General features: G+C 41.9%; 1 pseudogene; it reads right to left on the bottom strand.

Annotated features, from left to right (window-relative positions):
• LOC123407024 lies at window positions 1-25,747 on the bottom strand (annotated as a pseudogene).
• Window positions 25,748-26,222: the final 475 nt, after the last annotated feature.

The raw sequence follows: 26,222 nt of genomic DNA, 5'->3' as shown, positions 1-26,222 counted from the left end.
CTAAATATTTGTTTTTGATGTGTGTGACCAATACTCCTTGACCAGCTCACGAAAGAGAGATCCTTCAGTCTCCATGAGCTTTGCAGGTTTGTCATACTCTGCTACTCTCCCTGAAGTGTTCATACATACCTCATTACTATTGGAAAGATGTACAATATACTCCATATCTGGTATCGACTATAATTCATAAATTCCTTATATTTGATGCTGTCAATAATACGATGGGTTCAACTATAAGAAATAATTACACTTCTAATAAGTTGCCAGTAAGAGAAACATACCATCCCTCAATGCAAGTATCATATCACAGTCCAAAACTGTTGATATCCGGTGTGCAACAGTTATAACTGTAAGTGCATCTAGTGCCCCTTAGTGATTTTGGTGGTTTGAAGACTTATAGGTTAAGTATCTAATGTGTTTAAAAGTGTACACAGGATCTATAAGTCATTGAGGAGTTTGAGATATTTGAAGAATATCGACCCCTAAAAATGTATATCTTCAGTTGAAGAAATTGGTCTGAAGCTGAAGAAATGAATCACGAGGAATCTGCGATGAAATTGATATTCCTCGTGAAGACACTGATATTAAGAAGACCGGTGGTTCCTGAAGAAAATCATTCTGAAGAAATTGAAGCGTGAAGATTTATGTTTTCTGTTTTACTTTCTTTACATTTGATGAATAGGAACACCGTACTGTTAAAGGGGGTCAAAGTAACACTATGGAATGGATTTCCTCATGATGCTCAACCCAAGCCAAATCCTACCAAAAGCCTCAAGTGAGGAATATGAGTGACATGAGGACTCTCACAGTTGAGGGTCCCGACCGTTTCGATAACCACGCCAAGTCACTGGTCTTATCAACTCCAACGGTAATATTATTTAAGGGCATTAGTGTCAAATCATGTCGGGATGCTCCCAGGCTATAAATAGCCACCCCCACAACCACTAGCTGGTTGGCTACTCCGTTAGAAACTGACACTTGTCATAAGAGCAACCCAAATTCCTCAGAGCCTTCGAGAGTAATTCATCAGTGAGGAAATACACCACCCACCTAAACCACAAACCAAACCTAGTGATTGAGCATCACTGAAGAAGTTGTTCCTGTGTGGGACTGAAGCCTTTTATCTTCGGGGACTGTGCATCCTCCAGACGGTTAGGCGTCATGGTCTAGAGCAATCCAGCAGTCAACTGTGGATCGTCGGGTGACCGAGTTTGTGAGGGTTTGGAAGTCTGCCCTAAAGACTTACCACGAGTGTGGGGCGAGGACTGTGTGTCCTTAGCTCAAGGAGAATACGGTAGGGACTGTGTGTCCCGGGACTGGGTGTCCTTTGGTTTCAATACCAAGCCGCTCCAAACCAGATGTACAACTGTCACAACAGTTGGAACTGGGTCATCAACGACTGCCGTCTCTGAGAATCGGGTTCTAATTCCTTAACTCTTTACTTTCTCTGTATTATGTGTTGATGACTTTCACTGTGACTGTTTGAAGAATTTGCTAAAGACTTTCTCTGAATTTCCTCAACCCCAAATTCTTCACAATAGTTAATCATCATCTGTATTCTGCGTGCCTGCTTACTATGCGATCTGTTTTCACCTTCTTCACTCTGAAATACTGTTGGTGTGAACGTTTGCACGTCTGATCCTTTACTGTTTCCGCTGTAAGTTAGTCATCAGTGAGGAATTTCCTCAGTGATGAAATTATAAAAATCTCCTATTCACCCCCCTCTAGTCGATATAACGCACTTTCAATTGGTATCAGAGCGAGGTACTCCCTTGTTCTGTGTGATTTTGGTTTAACCACCTGGAGTTTTAGTTATGTCGCTGCAGGCATGTTCAAGGTGACTGCACCATGTCCCACCTACGAAGGGAAGAACTTTCCTTTCTGGAAGAACAAAATGCAACTGCATCTACAAGCTATTGACAATGATCTCTCGTATATTGTGGAAAATGGCGTCCCCATCGTTTCTGCCAGTGTCACTGCAGCTGATGTGAAGAAATTCAAGCAACTCGATTCTCAAGCGAAGAACATCATCTGTGGCTATCTGAGCCCGGGCCAGTTTGGAAGAGTAAGTGCTTTGGGCTCTGCAACACTGATCTGGGAGAGACTGTGCAAGGTAAATGAAGGAGTATCAACCCAGCGTGACTCTCGTGTTGATATTCTTCGCAATCTCTTCAATCGCTTCAAGAGACATGACAATGAATGCTGCCAAGACACCTTTGATCGCCTCACTGATATATCAAATGGACTGCAAGCACTGGGAGCTCGAGCCATCACTGATCACGAAGTTGTGAAGAAACTGCTGAGATCCTTAGATCCTTCATTTGACACTCTAGTTCTGATGATTCAAGAAAGACCAGACTACAAGATGCTAGATCCAGCTGATATTCTTGAAAGGCTAAATACTCATGAATTCCAGCAAGAAGAAAAGAGAGATCTATATGGACAAAGCTATTCCAGACCACGTGCACTGAAGGCTAGAGCAATTTCCTCATCTGAAGAAGAAATAGATGACAACAGTTGTGACCCTGAAGAATTTGGACAGGAGCTCGCAATGCTTGTGAGGAAATTCCAGAGATTTACATGCCGAGGTCAGTTCGGTAAATCATCAAGAAGAGACATGAGGAAATCAGAATCTGCATCTGAGGACTACAAGAAACGGACTTGTCACAAGTGTAAGAAATCAGGTCATTACATTGCTGATTGTCCCCGCTGGGGAAAGGAATCAAAGAAGAAGAAATACAAGGATGATAGTTCTGATGACTCGAAGAAGAAGAAGAAATCTTAAAAATCCTCATCTTCAAAGTCCTCTTCACACAAGAAGACTAGCTTCAGAAAGGCTCGGGCACTTATTGGCAAGGAAATGGATTCTGAGGCAGAATCAGAGGAATGTGATGAAGAAGAAGGTTCTGGAGAAGACTCAGAATCCGGACAGGCTAGTCTTGCACTAGCAACCACTTTTGTCAGCAAGTCAATCTTCAATCTTGAAGAAAATGATTGCACCATCCATACTGATGACTATGCTGATGACATCGCTCCAACCTATTGCTTCATGGCAAAAGGTTCAAAGGTATCAAATGATGCCTCCTCCTCTGATTCAAGTGACTGTGAACATAATGAGTATAAGAAACCCAGTTACAGTAAACTTGCCATCACTGCCACTAAACAACAAACTGCTATGGAAAAGCTTCAAAAACTGCTAGATAAAAGTGATGATCTGTTGAATGATGAAATGAATCTTAATCAAATCCTCGCTGATGACATGAAAAATCTTCAGTCTAGATTTGATATTCTTCAGGATAGTTATGATACACTCCTCACTGATCATGAGAAGTTTTCCTACGAATTTCTTCAAAGGAAGCTTGATCTTGAGAAACTGAGGATGTCTCATGATGATCTTCGCATGGAAAATGATTCATTACTAGCTCAACAGATCAGCGCTAGTCAAGTTGAATTTATTCCTCCATGTCTTAAATGCATTGAACGAGAAACTGCTAATTCCTCACCAGAATCATCAAATGCTACAAATTCTTCAACTGCACCTGTTGTGTCTATTTCCTCACTTGAGGAAAACACAAATGTTACTGATGAAAATGCAGGGTTGAAGGAATTGTACGTGACAGGCATGTACAAAAGCCTCAAAGGACACCAGACCCTTTGTGATGTGCTCAAAAAGCAGATCTTGAACAGGAACCCGAGGAAAGAAGGAATTGCCTTTGAGAGGAAATTAAATGCTGATGGAACTTATTGGAAACCTGAGCAGTATCCCAAAACCTCATGGGTTGCTGCTACTGGGCCTCCTTTTGATCCATCTAATCTAACTGGCTTCTCATGTGAATTATCCTATTCCTCGGATGAGTCATTTGACTCCAACTATAAACTGTTCAAAAATCAATCTGGTGAAGTATTTGCTCGATATGTTGGAACTAACTGCAGGAATGGCCCTCCTGTGAGGAAAATCTGGGTTCCCAAAAGTTGTCTTGAAAATCTTCAGATGAATGTCCTCATGACACCACCTCTGAAGAATCTGAACCCGAGATCAAATTCCTCAGGAGGACCAAAGTCTTCAAGAGGATCAAAATCCTTAACTGGTCAAAACTATGCTCGTACCCGTGCTTATACGTCTAACATGCAGGGAAACTACAAGGAATATGATTATGAGCGCTACTCCTCAAATCATTATGTTCATAAATTCTCAAACCGGTTCTCTGCATACTCATATGAGTACTTTAACCCCCCTACTGTTAAGAGAAGTGCATTAGCTTCAATGCCACCGTTCTCATATGGTGCTCGCAGGATGATGAATGCTTTGCCACCCCTTCAGATGTGGGTGGTGAAGAAATCAAACTAATCACTTCTACAGGTCAGGTCTCCAGATGAAAATCATCATCTGAAGAATTTGCTGGAGACCTGAGGAAATGCTTGATAGGACGCAAGCTAATGATTGATGAAATAGAAATATTTCACACGTCCTTACATTTCTGTTATGATGAAATTACTGAACTGGTGAAATTAGTATCATATTCTTCAAATCTGAAGCATATGAGATGGTAAGCTGTACTAATTCATCTGCAGGATGACAAACCCAAAAATACTGAGTGGGTTCTCGATAGTGGCTGCACACATCACATGACTGGTGATAAAAGCCTACTGATGAATATGCCACTAACTCCATCACCTCTGAAGCAAATCACATATGCTGACAAAGGTAAAAGCAAGGTATTGGGACTTGGCAAAGTAGCTATTTCCAAGGATAGGCATATGGACAAAGTGATGCTTGTTGAATCCCTTGGTTTTAACCTCATGTCAGTCTCGATGCTTTGTGATCTTGATATGATTGTTATCTTTGGTAGATATAGATGTGTAGTCATCATGGAATCTGACAGATCCAAAGTCTTCGAAGGTGTAAGAAGAGGGGATTTGTACATTGTTGATTTCTCTACAGGTCCTCAACCAGCCACTTGCTTACTAGCAAAAACCTCAGAAGGATGGCTGTGGCACCGAAGACTAGGTCATGCAGGCATGAGGAATTTTCACACACTTGCAAAGAAGAAGCATGTCATCGGCATCGAATCAGTCAAATTCCTCAAGGACCATCTCTGCGGTGCTTGTGAATCTGGGAAAATGACCAGATCCAAGCATCCCTCTAAAACCATCATGACTACTACACGTCCATTCGAATTGCTTCATATGGATTTATTTGGACCTACTCACTATGCCACACTAACCAATGCAGCATCTTTATATGGCTTCGTCATAGTTGATGATTATTCCAGATACACTTGGGTGCATATCATAGTGTATAAAACTGAAGTGCAGGAAATCTTCAAACGATTTTCTTCAAGGGCCTCGACGAACTTTGGCATCAAGATCAAACACATCAGGAGTGATAATGGTACCGAATTCAAAAACACTGGTCTTGATGATTATCTTGATGAACTTGGTATTACTCACGAATTGTCTGCTCTTTATACTCCTCAGCAGAATGGTGTCGTCGAAAGGAAGAACAGGACTCTGGTTGAAATGGAAAGAACAATGCTTGAAGAATATCAGACTCCTCGTCGCTTCTGGCCTGAAGCAATCAATACTGCATGCCATATCATCAACAGGGTATATCTTCACAAATTCCTCAAGAAAACCTCATATGAACTCCTCACTGACAAGAAACCCAATGTAAGTTATTTCAAAGTCTTTGGTGCAAAATGCTGGATTAGAGATCCTCACCATAGCTCAAAATTTGCACCTAAGGCACATGAAGGTTTTATGCTCGGTTATGGAAAGGACTCACACACCTACAGAGTCTTTAACAACTATCACAACAAAGTTGTTGAGACTGTAGATGTTCGGTTCGATGAAACTAATGGCTCGCAAAGAGAGCAATTGCCTTCTGATCCAGATAAGCTGTCTCCCGAGGAAGCAATAAAGCTTAAGCCTACTGAAGACTTGTCCCCATTGAGGAAATTGGTGAAGAAATAATCCCCATCGCTGATAAAAACCAAGAAGATGCTCCTGAGGAAATTGCAACAGCACCACTTCCTCAGCCCAGACAAAATCCTCAACCAGCTCATCCGAGGATTGCCAACGAAGTAGAACTTGACAAAATCCTCAACGACATCAACGCGTCAGGTCCTCTCACTCGCTCAAAAGCTTCACACTTAGTTAACTTTTGTGGGCATTTTTCCTTTGTATCCATCACAGAACCCTCAAAAGTAGCTGAGGCTTTTCTGGAACCGGAGTGGATCCAAGCCATGCAAGACGAACTTCTTCAATTCAAGCTGAATGACCTATGGGAGCTCGTCAAACGACCAGATCCTCGCAAGCATAACATCATCAGCACCAAGTGGATTTTCCGAAACAAGCAAGATGAGGACGGTCAAGTGGTGAGGAACAAGGCACGACTTGTAGCCCAAGGCTACACCCAGGTTGAAGGAATAGATTTCGATGAAACTTTTGCACCTCTTGCTAGACTTGAAGCTATTCGAATTCTACTTGCTTATGCTAATCATCATAACATCACCTTATATCAAATGGATGTGAAAAGTGCATTCCTCAATGGTAAGCTTGAGGAAGAAGTATATGTTGCTCAGCCCCCAGGTTTTGAGGATCCAAAGAATCCAGACAAAGTCTTCAGACTCAAAAAGGCTCTGTATGGCCTCAAGCAAGCCCCTCGGGCATGGTATGATACATTGAAGGAATTCCTCATGAAGAAAGGCTTCAAACCTGGTTCACTCGATCCTACTCTTTTCACAAAATCCTATGATAATGAGTTGTTTGTATGTCAAATATATGTTGATGATATCATATTTGGCTGTACTGACAAAAGATACAGTGATGAATTTGCCTACATGATGAGTGAAGAATATCAGATGTCCATGATGGGGGAACTGAAATTCTTCTTAGGTCTTCAAATTCGTCAACAAAGCAATGGAATCTTCATATCACAGGAGAAATACCTCAAGGATGTTCCGAGGAAATTCGACATGCACGAATGCAAAGGTGCCAAGACTCCAATGCCTACCAACGGTCACCTCGGCACTGATGAAAATGGTAAAGATTTCGATCAGTAGGTATACCGTTCTATGATTGGCTCCTTATTGTATCTATGTGCATCTAGGCCAGATATAATGCTTAGTGTTTGCATGTGTGCACGTTTTCAAGCAAAACCGAAGGAATCACACCATAAGGCTGTGAAACATATTCTTCGATACTTAGCTCACACACCAACACTAGGATTATGGTATCCCAAGGGCTCCAATCTTCATCTGGTAGGGTATTTTGATTCAAACTATGCTGGTGACCGTGTGGATCGCAAGTCAACTTCTGGAACATGCCATTTCTTCGGAAGATCACTAGTTTGCTGGTCCTAAAAGAAGCAGAACTGCATATCACTCTCCACTGCCGAAGCTGAGTACATTGCTGCTGGTTCTTGTTGTGCTCAATTACTATGGATGAAGCAAACCCTCAAGGACTACGACATCAACATGAAGAATGTGTCTCTCTACTGTGACAATGAGAGTGCTATCAAGATTGCATATAACCCAGTACAGCACTCGAAGACCAAGCACATCCAGATTCGTCATCATTTTCTTCGGGACCATGTCCTCAAGGGCAATATCCTCATCGACCATGTGAAGACTGATGATCAACTGGCTGATATCTTCACTAAGCCCTTGGATGAGAAAAGGTTTTGCAAGTTGCGGTGTGAGCTAAATATCTTAGTCTTCAAATGTTTTGTAAAAACATGCACACATCCTAACACTTATGCAAAATTGATGACTTAGATTTGCAACACATGATGAAACGATTTTCTTCAACTAATGAAGAAAGTCACTCTGAATGTGAAGAAATTAACGAAGAAATTGATTCTCAGGGCCCTACGACAATTGTATGCGTCGTCTGTAATCAACATTCTTATATGGTGGGTAACGCCACCGCCCAATGTGAAATTCCTCAAGTTGATTTTCTTCAAATGATCAATTTCCTCACAATGCATTTTTCTTCAAAACAGTTGTTCTTCATTGTGATGATCTATTACAAATCTTCAAAAACACTTGATGACTTTCATTTGCCTAGGTATACTATGATTTCTAGTCCTCAACAACATTCGCTTATTGCTATTTCTTCAAGTTGATGTTTCTGCTAAGTGAATGTGATCGGACCCTACTTTTCCTCTATGCTATACTTATCCAGTCTATTCAATTCTTCATATGCGTTCTACTTGAAACTTTGTTCAAAATCCTCACTGCATCCTTGTCAGCTGATGATTTTGTAACAAAATCCTCAAATCTTCAAAAAATTGTTTCTTTAAAGGAACAGTAACTGAACCCCACTTCCCACGATCGGATAACCACGATCTCCACTATCTCCACCGCATTGTACGGGAGCTACACGTGTCCTGCGGAGACGTAGAGGCACGGGCTATTTGGTCCAAAACTTTTGCGCCAAACAGTAACTTTCGGGCTATAAATATGTCCTTATCCCCCTCGGTATCATCTTCTTCGCCTCATCGCTCTCCTGCCACAGCACACTCCACCGAACCCTAGCGCCACCGCTGGTAGTCTTGTCGTCGGTGAGGAAGAGCTTCACTGCCTCGACCTTTTCGTTGCCAGGATCGCGCCGGAGTCGGATCATCTACGTCCACCGCCGCCGTAGACGTCCTCTGCCGCCAAGTTAGGGTGCATTGGACACTCGACCGAAGAGCCTCTCCAACACCACTTTCTGTGCTCTTCGCTCGCACCTTCTAGGGTAAATATACCCCATTTTTACAGCAGATTAGATCTGAAATTTTACCTCTTCTATGTGAAATCTGTTTTTCCTCAAGATACGATGCGCACATGATTCCTCAAACACTACCTATCACCGCAATCACTGATGAACTAGCTAAGCATCTAAGATTTTCACGAGATTCCTCAATTGTGCGAATTTTCGGATCTGTACAACTCTGGAACCCAAGAACAGTATGCTTAGACAAATTCCTCAACCACTGGTTATATTCCTCAAACTGTCAAACTTTTTCATTTTCTTCAAATCTGAGAACGCATATGACCTCTCCAAATTCCTCGCAACTATACTGTGTTCACAGGTACACACATGTCAGCTGATGAATCTCTCGGTTCTCATCACATTAACTCATTTGCAGCGTTTCTGGAAGAAACTCTTCAAGGCTCATCAGAATCCTCAAGAGTTCAAAATCATCAGCAAATTCCTCGACTGAAGAAAATGGAGGAAGAGAGGAAACAGAAGGGAGGAAAGAAACTGGAGCAGAACACAGCTGCTAATATTCCTGCGGACATATACTTGGACTATTGTACGCGAGATGACGAACCTGAGACAATGGCCAAGAGAAAGATTAGGCTACAGAAAATTGAATGCAAATGGGAAAAGGAGTGGAAGGAGTACAGGTTTGTGACTCCAAAATATGCGAAGAAATTTGCTTTGAAGCCTCCTCGCAGAAGGGCCCCACTTGAGGATCATCAAGAAGCACATCCCTCTAGTCTTATGACAATTGATGACTACCCAGATGAGAAAGAAAAGCATCTGGCCAAGCTCAAGAGGCAAGCAGAAGCTGCAGTGAAGAAATTTAATGAATCCTCAGCTGCTGCCTCCGGTGCTGCTTATTCCTCAGCAGCAGAAACTTCAGGCTCAGAGATTCCTCAAATGCAGTCTGCGCCAACAAAGCCAAAGACTCCAAAGCCTCAAGAGAAGTCTGCACAGGCTTCTGTCACAAAACCCTCAGCTCCAAAACCCTCTGTTCCAAAACCATCAACACCAAAACCATCAGCGCCAAAACCCTCAGCACCCATCTCCTCTGCACCGAAATCCTCAGCTCCACCTCCAAAGCCAGTACAGAAGCATGTCGTGAAGCCTACGACCGCCAGCTCCAGCTCCTCACTCCCAGCCGCAACAAGCTCGGAGACAGTATTCAACACCACTTGTGAAGACTTTGACAACTACTCAACCTGCACCTCTGCCCAGCCCCAGCAAAATCATCGCAGTCCCGTCTGGATCAGAGGGAAGTGATGACTATGACAATGAAACCCTGCAATCCATCATCAGAAACAAGCAAGAAAGGGTAGCACAAGCATCAGGAAGTGCTATCCCTCTGGCCATGGACCCCAAGGTCCTCCTCGACTTCATCAATATATGGTATGAGGACCCAAACACCCCCATTGATGATTTGAAACTTCCTCCTGGCATCAGCCACATGGTGGCCACCTTCATAAATGAAGCCAAGTGGAAGGAACAGAAGGCCAGGTAGGCAAGGGTTGCAAAGGCCAAAAAGGAGAAATTCCTCAGGCAAAATCTCCTCAAGCTGACGCCTGATGCACTGGTGTCAACCCAGGCAGAGCTGCAAGTCTTGACTGACAAGTGTGACAAACTGTCAGATTGCAAAAGCATCAAGCACAGTTTCATCAAGCTAGCCACTAGTGCTGTTGATGAATACAACAAAAGAAACCCACCTCCAGCACCAACTCCTCAGCCCTTGGTTGAGCAGCCAGAAGATGCATCTCCTGATGAAGAGGATATTCCTCAAGCTGAGGAACAACACCAAGAGCGTCGGGCTGATGAGCCGGTCATTGAAGAAATCATCACCGAGACCGCTACTGATGAAATTGCAACCCCTGATGCAACTGCTCCTGATCCAGCTGCTTCATCAAAGCAGGCTGATGACTCGGTTCCAGCTGGTTCCTCACTACCAGTTGAAGAATCTGTAGAAAGAACACCTTCACCAAAAGCTTCAAAGGTGAAGAAGATAATCCCGTCTGCATCAGATGCGAAGAAGACAAGAGCTGCTGAGAAGGAAGCAAAGAAGAGAAAAGCTTCCTCAGTAGAAGAAAAGATAGAGGCAAAGCGCCTCAAAGAAACTGAAGAATCTGCCCCTCTGGACCCGGTGCCTCTAAATGTTGCACCTTCATATGAAATGGTCGTCATTGGTGACCAAACTATAAGGGCAGATGAGGAAATGAAGGATGTCGCCTCTGGGGAACATACTGATGAGGAGATCCAGATTGATGACAGTCCTAAACCTCATGTTCCTCAGACAGAGATTCCTCAAGCTTCAGCTGCAGCAGCTGATGAAAATGCCTCTGCCACAAAGCCAGCTGAAGAAAAACAAGCTGAAGAAAATGCACACTCTGAACAGGCTGACCCAACTCCTCAAGCTGAGCAAGAAGCAGAAATCCCTCAGCCTGAAGCTCAGCCAGAGCAAGAAATACCAGCTGATGAAATTCCTCAACCTCAGGAAAATGCTGAAGAAAATGTTCCCGCCCCTGACAGTGACTTCATTGTGCTCAACCCAGACACTGCCATGGTTGTTTCCCCTCCCATTCCTCAGCACAATATCAAGCCAGTTCAGCGCCAGCCATTCTCGAAGCGGCCAAAGTTTCAGAAAGAAAATTTCTTTGAGGAACGCATGTATTTCATCAGAGAGAATCCTTATGACAAGTCTCAAATGAGGCATCTAAAGTTTTGGACAAGGACTCAGATGAACTACTATGCTTCTGTGCTCTGTGGATGCAACACGATATTCCAGCACAGGCACATTCCTCATGTGGAGCTTGAATCAATACCCTGCCTGGAACCAGTCCTCGGTGTACTCCATGATGCAGGTTTGCTCCCTATGTGCTCAGACATATCAGACTGGAATAATGAGCTTATTCTTCAATTCTATGCAACTCTGCACATCTGTGGCAACCCTGAAGACATCAACACTTGGGTGTTCGACTGGATGACCCAAAACACTCACTACAAGGCTCCCGCTTCTGAACTCCTCAGAGAACTGCCCGTACCAATTCCTTCAGACGGGGCAGTGAAGCTTTATGGTGAGCGTGAGCTGCCAAATGGAATGATGGAAGTCCTCATGAAGCCTTTGGCTGCAGGAAAACCCTCAAGAACCACATTCCTCGTCCATGAGCTCAAGTACACACCACGGTCTATCTACCGCATTCTCTGCAGTGTGCTCGCGCTAATCAAAGGCCATGACAATGAAGAAGATGTTGTCGGCCTCATGAAGAATATCCTCTTCAACATCATTCACGGTATCCCTATGAATATCCATGATTTCTTCTTGAGGACTTTGGCCGACAATGCCATGTGCCCCTTTGATCACAAGATTTATGCCCCATGGATCATGAGATTCATCAGGACAAGGACAGGCATCAACTTTCATGCTGATTGTCAAAACCATGTTGGGTATATGCCTCCTATCAGGGTCAACAAGAAGACTTTTGAGCCCATTGAAGGAAAAGGAAAATCTATGATTGAAGAAGGCAGCAGGCCCCTTGATGGCCAGTTCAGAGAGCCAGATGCATATTCCTCATGGGACGATACTGAGACTCGTCCACCAAGCCCAGTTCCTCCTCGCGTGCTGACCACCAGAGAGCTTCTCCTCAGTCTTCATCAGAAGGTGGATCACAACCACAAATGGGTCAAACGCCAGTTTGGTGCCATTTTGAAAACCCTCACTGAAACCCAGAACTCTGTGAAGATTAATCATCACTATCTGCATGAGGTTTTCGATCGCACCTGGGCTACACTTGCACATCTGAAGACCCAGACTGAGCTTGAAGAAATGAACTTTGAGCAGGACTTTGACTGGTCGTGGCCTCCCAAGAAGAAGTTCAGGCCCATTCTAGTGCCGGACCTTGAAGACAGCTCCTTTTCTTCATTCCGCACCGCTGAATCTGATGAGGAACAACTTGACACAGCAACCGGCCCAAGGAAGAAGACTACACCCAAGAAGCGTCAAGGATCTTCATCAACCGCCAAGAAATGAAGTCTTCACGGGCGTTAGTCCTCAGTTTGTCCCTTTTTGTCACTTGATGACAAAGGGGGAGAAACTTGAGAGTTAGTCTTCAAGCGGGTTATTTTGGGGCTTATGAACTATATTTAAGTTACAAACTCTTGGCTCTTCTGAAGTTTTTATTAATGAGTTGTAACTTAAGCCCGATGGTACTTTGACGCTTTTGAACGTTTTTCTTCGCATGCTTATTCCTCAAGTTTCAATGCACGCATGCTGGAATTCGTCAGATACCATTTGCCATCATGCATCTTCATTTTCTTCATATGATATGTTATATGTATGCATGATTTACAAGATTCAGGGGGAGATCTCCATGATATAAATCATCAATGTGCATCTGCTATAAAAGTAGAATCCTCAAGGTATGCACATCTTCAGGGGGAGTCTCTGTGAATCTTGTCTTCAAATTCCTCAAATGAGTATTTACACTTCATATTTTTGATCCCTGTTGAAGACTTAACCTAATTGTCATCAACCACCAAAAAGGGGGAGATTGTAAGTGCATCTAGTGCCCCTTAGTGATTTTGGTGGTTTGAAGACTTATAGGTTAAGTATCTAATGTGTTTAAAAGTGTACACAGGATCTAAAAGTCATTGAGGAGTTTGAGATATTTGAAGAATATCGACCCCTAAAAATGTATATCTTCAGTTGAAGAAATTGGTCTGAAGCTGAAGAAATGAATCACGAGGAATCTGCGATGAAATTGATATTCCTCGTGAAGACATTGATATTAAGAAGACCGGTGGTTCCTGAAGAAAATCATTCTGAAGAAATTGAAGCGTGAAGATTTATGTTTTCTGTTTTACTTTCTTTACATTTGATGAATAGGAACACCATACTGTTAAAGAGGGTCAAAGTAACACTATGGAATGGATTTCCTCATGATGCTCAACCCAAGCCAAATCCTACCAAAAGCCTAAAGTGAGGAATATGAGTGACATGAGGACTCTCACAGTTGAGGGTCCCGACCGTTTCGATAACCACACCAAGTCACTGGTCTTATCCACTCCAACGGTCATATTATTTAAGGGCATTAGTGTCAAATCATGTCGGGATGCTCCCAGGCTATAAATAGCCACCCCCACAACCACTAGCTGGTTGGCTGCTCCGTTAGAAACTGACACTTGTCATAAGAGCAACCCAAATTCCTCAGAGCCTTCGAGAGTAATTCATCAGTGAGGAAATACACCACCCACCTAAACCACAAACTAAACCTAGTGATTGAGCATCACTGAAGAAGTTGTTCCTGTGTGGGACTGAAGCCTTTTACCTTTGGGGACTGTGCATCCTCCAGACGGTTAGGCGTCATGGTCTAGAGCAATCCAGCAGTCAACTGTGGATCGCCGGGTGACCGAGTTTGTGAGGGTTTGGAAGTCTGCCCTGAAGACTTACCACGAGTGTTGGGCGAGGACTGTGTGTCCTTAGCTCAAGGAGAATACGGTAGGGACTGTGTGTCCCGGGACTGGGTGTCCTTTGGTTTCAATACCAAGCCGCTCCAAACCAGATGTACAACTGTCACAACAGTTGGAACTGGGTCATCAACGACTGTCGTCTTTGAGAATCGGGTTCTAATTCCTCAACTCTTTACTTTCTTTGTATTATGTGTTGATGACTTTCACTGTGACTGTTTGAAGAATTTGCTGAAGACTTTCTCTGAATTTCCTCAACCCCAAATTCTTCACAATAGTTAATCATCATCTGTATTCTGCGTGCCTGCTTACTGTGCGATCTGTTTTCACCTTCTTCACTCTGAAATACTGCTGGTGTGAACGTTTGCACGTCTGATCCTTTACTGTTTCCGCTGTAAGTTAGTCATCAGTGAGGAATTTCCTCAAAAGGAATTTCCTCAGTGATGAAATTCTAAAAATCTCCTATTCACCCCCTCTAGTCGATATAACGCACTTTCAATAATGGTGCAATATTTGAACTCTGTTCGGATCGTTTTCTGAAGGACAACATCCGTTGCATTGTCTATAGAGGCCGTCGCTTCATCAAGAACTAAGATGCAACATCTTCTCAAAAGTGCGCGTCCCAGGCAGAAGAGTTGCCTTTGGCCCATGCTCTAGTTCGACCCGTCTTCCACAACTATTATGATAGGACCTTGATTAGTACCATGAATAAGATAGTTCCAAATCATGTTGGCAAAAGAATATAGTTATGTCCATGGGCAGGTTTGGATGCAATTTCTGCAGACATAAAATTCAACACATACACATTGAACATGATTTTGTTTTTGCTAAGAGCTTGTTGGTGTATTCAAAGTGCTGGCCTGCACGCCCATGATACTCCTCCCTTCGAGGAGAATATACTAGGAGGACTACTAATAATTTAACATATTTAGTAGCAGATGCATTTTCGCACCTATTTGAATTTTTGGAATGATTAGAGTGGAGTTTTCTGTTTTTCCAACCTATTAGTTGTAAAAAAGTAACGTCGTAAACCAATTAAAATGAAATGAGGTTTCGTACCAAGTGAATCCAATCCATGTCCCTTCTCTTGGACAGCTTCAAGAAGTTGACATTTGCCAAGAACCTGCATCATAATCAAATCTGGTAACCACTTTAGTGATTCCTTTTGAAATGTACATGTGCCATACAATGAGAAAAGAGGCCCTAAGCATATAGCTCAGTTGGTGGATGGTGTGTTTGTACACTCCTAACAGGCCCTCACTCATGTTTGAGTTCTCAATACAACTTTTGATGCATATTTCTTTGATGACAGTTGTCTAGTAATTCCTAGGCAATCTAATTTTGTACTCCCTCTGTAAAGAGATATAAGAGCGTTTAGATTATTAGTTTAGTGATCTAAACACTAATAATTTTTACGGAGGGAGTATATGAGAAAGGCAACTTGTCATGTGAGATTCCCCTAATTGCCTAACTTGGTTTATGTGCCCTATTTCGATAATGTGTTGAACTTTTTGAAATTGTTAGGTACTCACTCTGTCCCATAATATAGTGTGCATTGGTTTTTGTGAAAGTCAAGCTTCACAAACTTTGACCAAGTTCATCAGAAAATTATCTATAGCCATAGTACCTAATATATACTAGATGAAAATATATTCACTTTTGATTCGGTACCCCCCCCACACACACACACAAAAAAAAACATAGAAGAGGAAACGTATACCCACCTCGTATTGTACATTATTGTACACTATAGACAACCATACGTATACCCCACCTCGTACTACATACATACATCAGTCTATAGTATACAATACGAGGTGGGTATACGTTCTCCTTTGTATGTCTGGGGGAGGGGGTGTACCACCTCATATATATTTCGTGATGAATCTAATGGTATTGATTAAGTATTTTACATGTTGATAACTTTTTGTATAAACTTGGTCAAAGTTTACAAGGTTTGACTTTAAAAACTTGAATGTGCGGTATATTTTGGGACTGGGGTATATCCGTAACTGAGTTTAATTGCTACAGTGCTAAAGATGGTTGTCACATGATTAACCATTATAGCAGATTATTGTCATCTAACACCTTTTCGTCCTAATATTATCCGATCGATGGGTAAAATGAGAAGAAAACATGAACAACAGGGTAAATCTTACCTCCCATATTTGTAGGTCGGAGAATTGCCTAAGAGGATCTAGATTGTATCTTACTGTACCATGAAAAAGTGTTGGATCTTGTGGAATGATACCCAAACGCGAACGCAGATCATGTAACTCTATTGTACTGATGTCCATAGAGTCTATAATTATTTTCCCGTCATCGGGTTCAACAAGACGAAACAATGCCCCAATTAACGTTGTCTTGCCACTTCATGTGCGACCAATATACCAATCTTATCTCCACCTTGAAATTTGCAAGTGATTCCACGTAGTACAAGGGGAGCATCTTTCCTATACCTGATCTGTCGAATGAAAAATAATCACATAAGTTTGTTAGAACTGTTAGATGTACATGTAAATATTTATGTTTGATTACCTTCAAATCTCTAAGTTCCACATAGCCATCTTGGGGCCAATCTTGCATTGGTCGATTTTCTTCAATAACTTTTGTTGCTTCACTTTGTATGTCCATGTATTGGTTCACCCGTTCCACTGATATTATTTGATTTGCAAGGTTGCATTGGTTTTGAATAGAGCAAACAAATGACACATTTAGCGAAAGACCATAGGACAATACCATTCCTACAAAACCTGTGCATTTATGAAAGCAATGAATTAATTTTACTATCTGTAATGGTGCTATCATAAGCTGTATAGCATCAAATACTTTATTTAGTTGACTCCAGCAATGCACATAAGCACTAAGATTTAAAATACATTTTCATGTATCCATAAAATCATCACAGCAAGTGGTAGCTTGAGAAATGCGTGGTGTTTGTATTCATCATATATATTCTGCCTGGTAGAACGTGGCAAATATAATCTCCTTGCATAAACATTACTACCTCAATTTGTAAACAGAAGACATTCTAAAAAGTGTTTGTTTAAACGTTTCTAACTTTAATAGCAAAAAAGGCTTTTCTCAATTTGAGTACTACTATTATATAGAACCTGTATGCACAGGTAAGGTCAAAATATTATCATATTCTTCATATATAATTTTCATAATATAACTCTCTTCTAGTTTTCTGCAAACATGCACATAATGAAAGTAACTGTGAAATAAATTTGTTTGAGACGCATGTAATGTCCAAAACGTTATCTATTTAGGCGTGGAGGGAGTGTATGAGACCCATGTCATGTCCAAGTATGCTCTCATGACAAAAGATATGAAAGGTAGCAACATCTACTCCCTCTGTCCGGAAATACTTGTCCTAGAAATGAATAAAATGGATGTATCTATAACTAAAATAAGTCTAGATACATCCATTTCTAGGACAAGTATTTCCGGACGGAGGGAGTACATGCTAATGCATCTAACATTTATCGAAAATTAGTTGTAAGCACTGATGGCCTTGTAACGGCTTGGCTACTCAATGTTGTCAAATTGAAGCAACATGGTGCTCATACAGTTGCTTACCAGGGTTAAAAGTTCCTTGAGGAAGAAGAGCCATGACAAATGCAGAAAAATAAAGAACAGAGGCGCTCATTATTTCCAGGTGTTGAATCAACCATTCAATTGCGGCAAAACAACAGAAATATGGACTCGCATTCTTGTCAACAAGATGCAGATTTTTAGCAAAGAAACGATTTTCTTCCTCAAAGGCCCTTATTGTTATAGCCCCTGAAATTGATTCACCCAAGTGATTCGCAAGAGCAGACTTGGTAGTACCATTGATCCGCATCAGTTCCTTGGCCGAGGCTAGATAGTACTTCTGCATGACCAAACATTGTAGGTTTGTTAAGGAGAACTGAATGCAAAACTGCAGGCTCGTTCATGTGTCCATAAGCACTAAGAGTTAAAATACAACTAGTGAATTTAATCAAATAATGATATAAATTACTCAAATGATGATAAAGGAGTAGTAGCCATAAAGTAACAAAGTCATACCAATTACCTGCAACCTTATTGCCAAAACTATCATGGGGGCGGATACAAGTAGAACTTCCCATGTAGCAACAACCAATACCCCTAGATTGCTATATGCATTTAAGGTGCAATGAAAAATGGTAAAGCTCCTGGCCCAGATGGGTTTCCAGCTGAGTTTTATAAACATTGTTGGCATATTATCAAGGAGGATGTGATGTCTATGTTCCATGATCTATATTCTGGTCACCTTCAACTTTTTCATCTTAATTTCGGAACGATTACGTTATTACCGAAAAAAGAAGGGGCATCCAGAATTGAACAATTTCGTCCTATTTGTCTGCTAAATGTCAACTTCAAAATTTTCACAAAGGTGGGAACGGATAGGCTAACTAAGATGGCACATTCGGTCGTGCAATCTTCGCAAACAGCTTTTATGCCTGGTAGGAATATTCTTGAAGGGGCGGTCGTCCTTCATGAGATTCTTCATGAACTACATTCCAAGAAACTCAATGGAGTTCTGTTTAAGGTTGATTTCGAAAAGGCATACGACAAAGTTAAATGGTCTTTCCTGCAACAAACTCTACGAATGAAAGGGTTTGGGGACATTTGGCGTAAACATGTGGATTGTTTTATAAAAAAAGGAAGTGTCGGTGTTAAAGTAAATGATGATGTTGGTCATTTCTTTCAGACACTTAAGGGACTTAGGCAAGGAGACCCTATGTCACCTATTTTATTTAACATAGTTGCGGATATGTTAGCGCTGATGATCAGGAGGGCTAATGACAAGGACTTGGTAGGGGGACTAGTACCACATCTAGTTGATGGGGGTGTCTCGATCCTACAATATGCAGATGACACGATCCTTTTCATGGAACATGATCTCAAAAAGGCTAGAAACTTGAAACTTATTCTTTGCTTGTTTGAGCAGTTATCAGGGTTGAAAATTAATTTTCACAAAAGTGAGCTTTTCTGTTTTGGGGAGGCACAAACTGAACAGCTCACGTATTACCAACTTTTTGGGTGTCAGGGCGGTACTTTACCGTTCTCGTATTTAGGGATCCCTATTCATTATCGAAAGTTGACCATCAAGGAGTGGAGATGTATCGAGGATCGTTTTGAGAAAAAACTTAGCTGCTGGAAGGGCAAGCTATTATCCTACGGAGGACGGTTAGTTCTTGTCAACTCAGTGCTGACAAGTATGCCGATGTTTCTCTTATCCTTTTTCCAAGTGCCTGTTGGGGTAAGGAAAAGATTGGATTTCTATCGATCTCGATTTTTTTGGCAGAGCGACGAGGTCAAGACTAAATATAGGCTTACTAGATGGGACATTATTTGCAGACCCAAGGATTAGGGAGGCTTGGGCATTGAAAATCTAGAGGTCAAGAGCATAGCAAGTGGTTATTCAGATTATCTGTCGAATCGCAAGGGATGTGGGTACAAATTCTAAAGAACAAGTATCTGCAGCATAAAACCCTAGCCCAGGTCACTGCGCGACCGGGTGATTCCCCTTTTTGGAAGGGTCTAATGAGGACAAAGACCGCTTTCTTTAACAGAACTAGATTCATTATTGGTAATGGTGAAAATACTAGATTCTGGGAGGATACTTGGCTAGGACCACAACCTTTGGCTCTACAGTATCCGCAATTATATAACATTGCACAACGAAAACAGACCTCAGTCGCAACCGTGTTACGGCATATTCCTCTTAACATTCAATTTCGCAGAGCATTGTTCGGAAATAGATGGGTTAGTTGGTTACATCTAGTAAGACGACTGATGGATATTAACCTCTCCGATCTACCAGATACTATTCGTTGGAAGTTGACCACGAATGGTACATTCTCTGTGAAATCGATGTACGAGCATATTATAAATACGTTGCCTATCCCAAAGTCCATGCATATTTGGAAGGTCAAGGTTCCCCTTAAGATAAAAATCTTCATGTGGTTTGTTCACAAGGGAGTTATTTTAACTAAGGATAACTTGACTAAAAGGAATTGGAAAGGGAATAAAAGATGTAGCTTTTGTCAAACGCATGAGACGATTAAACACCTCTTCTTGGAATGCCCTATGGCCAAACTATTATGGCGCTCACTACAAATTTCTTTCAACATTGAACCACCTACTAGCATTCACATGTTATTTGGGACGTGGCTAAATGGGGTTAATGTTCTTTTCGCCAAACTCATTCGGGTTGGAACTTGTGCCATGCTGTGGGTGATATGGAACTGCAGAAATGATCTAGCTTTTAACAGACTGAATTACATTAACTTTTTGCAGGTCATCTTGAGAGCTACCGCCTCGATCCGCACATGGTCCTTACTCACTCCTATGGAAACCAGGGAGCCTTTGGTTACTGGATGTGTCCGATGGGAGATGGTAGCTCAGGTTATCTTCAACCGATATGGATGGAGGCATGCTAATAGGATTGGACTTTAGTCCAGTTTATTAGAGGGTTATTCTTAGCTATTTGGCGGTCCGAGCGCCCTGTAATTTTCGTCTTTTGCTTTTTCTATGTTGGGAATCCTTTGTTTCTTTTCAGACTATTTTGCTTTTAATAAAATGGCTATATGCATCAATCGATGCAGAGGCCGGGGCGTCGCCTTCATTTCGAAAAAAAAAAAGGTATCACCAAGGCTAAATACAAAGGCAAATGGAAGATCGAGGTCAATGATACTCAAATCTGAAGAGACCTGCATTAGAAGAAAAAGAGAGCACGTTAATCCATTAAGAATCCTTACCCGGCTAAGCACCCTTCCTACAGGAGTGGAATCAAAAAAGGACATTGGTGCACCGAACAATGAATTGAGCAACCGGGAAAATAAGGATCTTGATGTCTGGATCCCAAGAACGATGACTGCCAAAGATCTTGATAGCATGAAGAACATTGTGTTAACTCCAATAATAATGTACTCCCTCCGTTCCTAAATATAAGTCTTTTAAGAGATTTCACTAGATGACTACATACGAAGCAAAATAAATGAATCTACACTTTAAAGTATGTCTATATACATTTGTATGTAGTCCTCTAGTAGAATCCCTAGAATGACTTATATTTAGGAACGGAGGGAGTACACAGAAATTAACTTCAGCGTACTAACATCAGGATTTTGGACATTAGCAGCCATCCATGAATTCTGTGATATTTGCCCAGCTACGAAGATTATGTGAAAAATAACACAAAAAGAGAAATACATGAAGCCTTTATTCTGGCGCAGATAAATCAAATAAGGTTTAACACCTGAATCCCCTTTTTCTCTTTCCTCTTTCTTGATCAGTTGATCTGCCAGTGATAGCTTCATAAACTCTGTATATCTACTTCCATGAATACCATCTGTCTCCTTTATTGATACTTCCTTGGCTCTTTGAGGGGATATATTGTTATTAAAATCCGAAACACCAATAGTATCTTTATGGGCACTGACAAGGTTTTGAAATTCTTCACAATCCGCCAATAAATCTTGATAAGGTGCAGATCGAATAACCTCTCCATCTGACATTAACTGCCAAAAAATCATCGCTTACTTAATTTTTGACAAATAAATAAAGTTCATTACAGAAAAATATAAATTATAGATGCACAAATATCATCATATATATGGTGACTTTTTCCAGGTAGAGAGATATACCAAAATGGTGTCAAATGCGGGTAGAAAATCCACTTGGTGAGTCACCAAGAGAACAGTCTTGTCTGACAGAGCACTCATGACATATTCCTGTTACCAAGAGCTTCGTAAGAAAGTTCACAAACAAATAGTAATCATTCTATATTTGTTGAGATGATCCTTACATTGAAGAGACTTGTGCTTGTATGGGCATCAACAGCACTGAAAGGATCATCAAGAAGATAGATATCTGCATTTTGGTATAGTCCACGAGCAAGTTGGACGCGCTGCTTCTGACCACCACTACGATTTACACCTCTTTCCCCAATTTGAGAACGATCTCCATACGGCAACATTTCAAGGTCCTTGACCAGCGAGCACCTCGCCAGTGTGTTGTGATATCTTTCCCTATCCATCGACGATCCAAAGAGAATATTGTCTTGCACGGTTCCTGTTTGGATCCATGCATTCTGAGAAATATATGCTATTTTCCCGCATATTTGGATCTGAAATGTTTATGCAAAGATCAATCATATGATATTAAGATGTTATGACAATATGAATTGATTGACGTACTTCATGTTGGCAAATATTGTCAAGCATGATTTTCAAAGCAACTTAGCAAACTTTCATTAAAAGATGATGTTAGTAAAGAAACATTACCGTGCCTTCAGTTTTGGGGACTTCTCCGAGCACAGCAGCCAAAAGCGTCGACTTTCCTGATCCCACCTCTCCACAAATCGCAATCTTTTCTCCAGTTTTGACCATCAGATTTATATTTTTTAGAGTTGGTTTTGATGTACTCTCATCCCAAGAGAAGATGCATGAATTCATTGCTATAGGGTAATCAATGCCAACATAGTATTCCTTTCTAACTTGCCTTTTTAGCTCAGGTGCATCAAGGAACCTTGATATCCGAGTGAAAGCAACATTAGCTTGTATAAAAACTGCAATTACATCAGGTATCAACCTAACTGGGTCTTGCACAAGACGTAGAGTTGCCAGGAAGGTGAAGACATTGCTAGCATCAAGAGTAATTTTCAGAAGATAGCATGTTAGAAAGGTCACTGCTGAAACCAGGACAGGTGATGCCCAGAACAGGAAACTGTTGTACGCCCTACTAAACTGGAATGCTGACAACCACTTGTACTCAACCTCCCTCAACCCCTCGATGACCTTCTTGAAGTGAGCTTCCCATGCATAAAATTTCAACACTTTCATGTGAACTAGTGACTCAGACATGGCTTTCAATCTCACATCCTGTGCTTCCATAAGTTTACTCTGAAATCTGTGTTGCAGTTTGGCCATTGGAGCGTTGCAGAGTACGGTGAGAATGATGACAACCAATGACGAAACCATTGCAGCACCAACTGCATTGTACAGAATTGCCAGGGCAATGCAAAGCTGAGCAATTGTTGTCCATGTTTGGTGGAACCAGTATGGGAATTCCCCAATCCGATAGGCATCGACGGTCACATAGTTCATGATCTCTCCAGTAGAGTGCTTCATTTTTTGCTGCATTTGATAGCCTTTGTTGTTTCTTGTAAATTGCTGCTGACAGGAGTGACCTCACCTGCAGTCCTAATCTCCGAGTACGGAAATACCACTGTCTCTGTGAGAAGGATTCACAGCATTTGCACACAAATATCACCACAGCAAGTACATATCCTTCGTATTTAAATGCCCCTTTCGCAAGTGATACATTGATGAATTCCTTGAGAAGTATTGGGCCTGTGGATAAGGACAGAACCTTGAGCAAAGCAAAGAAACCAGAGACCAAGATGGTACGCTTGTGACAAGAAACAATAGTCCAGAAGAATGATGGTGTGGCATGTGACGACGACTGCTTCTTGCCGTTCAGCTTCTCCATGAACATCATGTACAGGTTGCGCGCTTGATCTGTGGAGCCTAAAAGTGGCATGTCTTTGTCCTCAAGGGGCTTCTCATAGCCCATCTTCATCAGAGGATGCAACCACCAAAATGTCAGCTTGCTGAAAAAACCAGCTTTAGCAAAGGGAGTGATCTGAGTCTCAGAATGAGCTACATCACTGTCTATCTCGGTATTCAGGGGTTTGTGTAAACCATTTCCGGTTCCTCCATAACCCTCTTCATCATGGCTGCGCTGAATGCCATAAAGGAGAAGGAGAACTGCAACTGGTAAGGACAGAACATCTAAGCAGGCCTTAGTGGTGATCATCTTCTCTGAAACAATAACGGCAACCGAAGAACAACAGATGAATGATGTGTAGATGGTCAGTAGGACCGGCCAAAATCGAACAAATGCCGCTCCTAGAAACCAAGGCCTGATGCTGAAAGCAAAGCTGGCAAGGATCAGATTCAATCCTTGAGATAATGTTACAAGCCACCAGTGTGGAAGGTATACAGAAGGATCCTGAATGAAGCTACTCCCCAGCATCCACGTTCCCAGCCCAAGATAAGCCAAACCCACGCAGCCACTGAACACCACAGCAGACAAGTGTAGCGGCGAGCTGAGGGAGACTAGTTGCCGCGCCGACGCTCTGCTCTTTGGAATTTTGACAATCAGCTGGAGCACGAGCACAAACACGAGAAGCGCTACGACACCGGTCGCCACTAGATGATTCATGCAGGTAGAGGAGTCGAATATTTCCTTTAAAACACATGATGCCATAGATTTGTTGGAGCATATTGGGCTGCCACACAAATTCATCACCCAAAAACCTGAAGTACAGTTGCAACGTACTAGAGTGAGATGACATTCCAAGGTCTTAGTAATCACCCAAGGAAGATGATTTAGCTTTTGGCTATGTACTCTCTCCATATCACAAATACATGTGGTTCTGGACATGTTTCAGAAAAATAGATTTGTCTTACATTAAGTAAATCGAATGTTTAGCTTTATCTCGAAAAATATATTTACAATATAATTATTTTCTTGTGTTATATATACTGTATAGTGGAAATTAGTTGTCGTGGAAATTAGTTGTTAAAGATAAATCTTGAAGACCGTGTTGTAGTATCTAAAACAACATGTAACAACACAAAGGTGAGAGAATAATTTACTTATGATGGAACCCATCTTTGTTGCACTCCCGGCCGGATTGGCTCTTGTTGCAGCCCTGCAGCAATCATGAACAAGAAAATAGTTAGGAAAAATAACATGTGCTATTTCTTTATGAAGGAGCACACAAATCAGTGAAAAGCAAGAGAATTTGTGGTCTCTTTCTTTTTAGTGACCACGTGGTTGACCACTACGAAGTGAGATGGTAACATTATACTCCCTCCGTCCGGAATTTTCACATGTCTAGATACATCCGTTTGAGCGAGAAATAATTTTAGACGGAGGAAGTAATTAACAAGTACCGCTAAGAGAATAGAAAAAAGCTACTTTCCTAGGCAATTGTTGTGCACTAGAACCTTTGCTATACATAACTCGCTATCCTATCCTAGACCAATTACTGTACACTAGAACTTTTAGTATACAGTCAGCAGTATATCTTAGGGTTTTTTAGGGCCTATCTTAACTTAATAAGACCCAAGTTCTTCTCTCGATAAAGTAGAATGGAATAGTAAGAACACTAGTCCTGAATCGACATTTGAGAGGCCAAATTCCATGACGTTACTCTGGGGTGACACAGAAGTTCCAATGTTGGGAACATAAAGATGCAAAATGGAGGAACTCAAAAGCTGGATAAGAAAACAGTGCTCGTTAGCTACCTTCTTCAAGCTCCAAGAGACAAGAGGGGAAAATAATTTTCATAAAAAGCAAGATCGTCAGTTACCTCTCAAGCCTCTACGAAGCAAGTAGTAGCGCGGCCTCCTCCCCTCTTCGTCGCCAAGAGCTTTCTTATTGCTATACGGGAGTCGACCGGGCCGGTGGTGATCGGTGAGTGGCATCCGCATCCGCATCGCTTCTCATGTCGTCCCTCACCTCGGTGTGGTGTGGATGCACCGAAACAACCGCGGGCGGGCTTTATGCCCGCGGTGCCGCACGTGTTGTGGGGCTCTGGGGTCATTCTTTCCGGGATCCTAAAGGTTACATGGCAGGCAGACATTAGTGCTTGTCAAAGTTTTCAGTGTGGGGCATGAGCATATACAAAAATCTTAGAAGAAACGATGCCTATATTAACAAAGGAATGAAGAAGGGGCAAGGGAAAGGAAAACATGTGGTTTTTTTTGGGGTCCTTCCGGGGCTGGTAGACATTAGTGCTTGTCAAAGTTGTCATCGTGGGGGCATGAGCACGCAAAAATCTAAGAAGAACCGATGCCTGTACAAGAAGGAATACATAAAGGGAAACCCTTTAATTCTGTAGTCTGACAAGAATCAAACCTCAGACTAGTTGTTGGCCGTTGATCCCCGCACCATCCCACCGCCGATAGCTCACAAAAGAAAACTGG

Source organism: Hordeum vulgare, chromosome 7H, assembly GCF_904849725.1.
Source record: "Hordeum vulgare subsp. vulgare chromosome 7H, MorexV3_pseudomolecules_assembly, whole genome shotgun sequence".
NCBI lineage: Eukaryota > Viridiplantae > Streptophyta > Magnoliopsida > Poales > Poaceae > Hordeum > Hordeum vulgare.
This window is presented reverse-complemented; position numbering and strand designations above follow the sequence as displayed.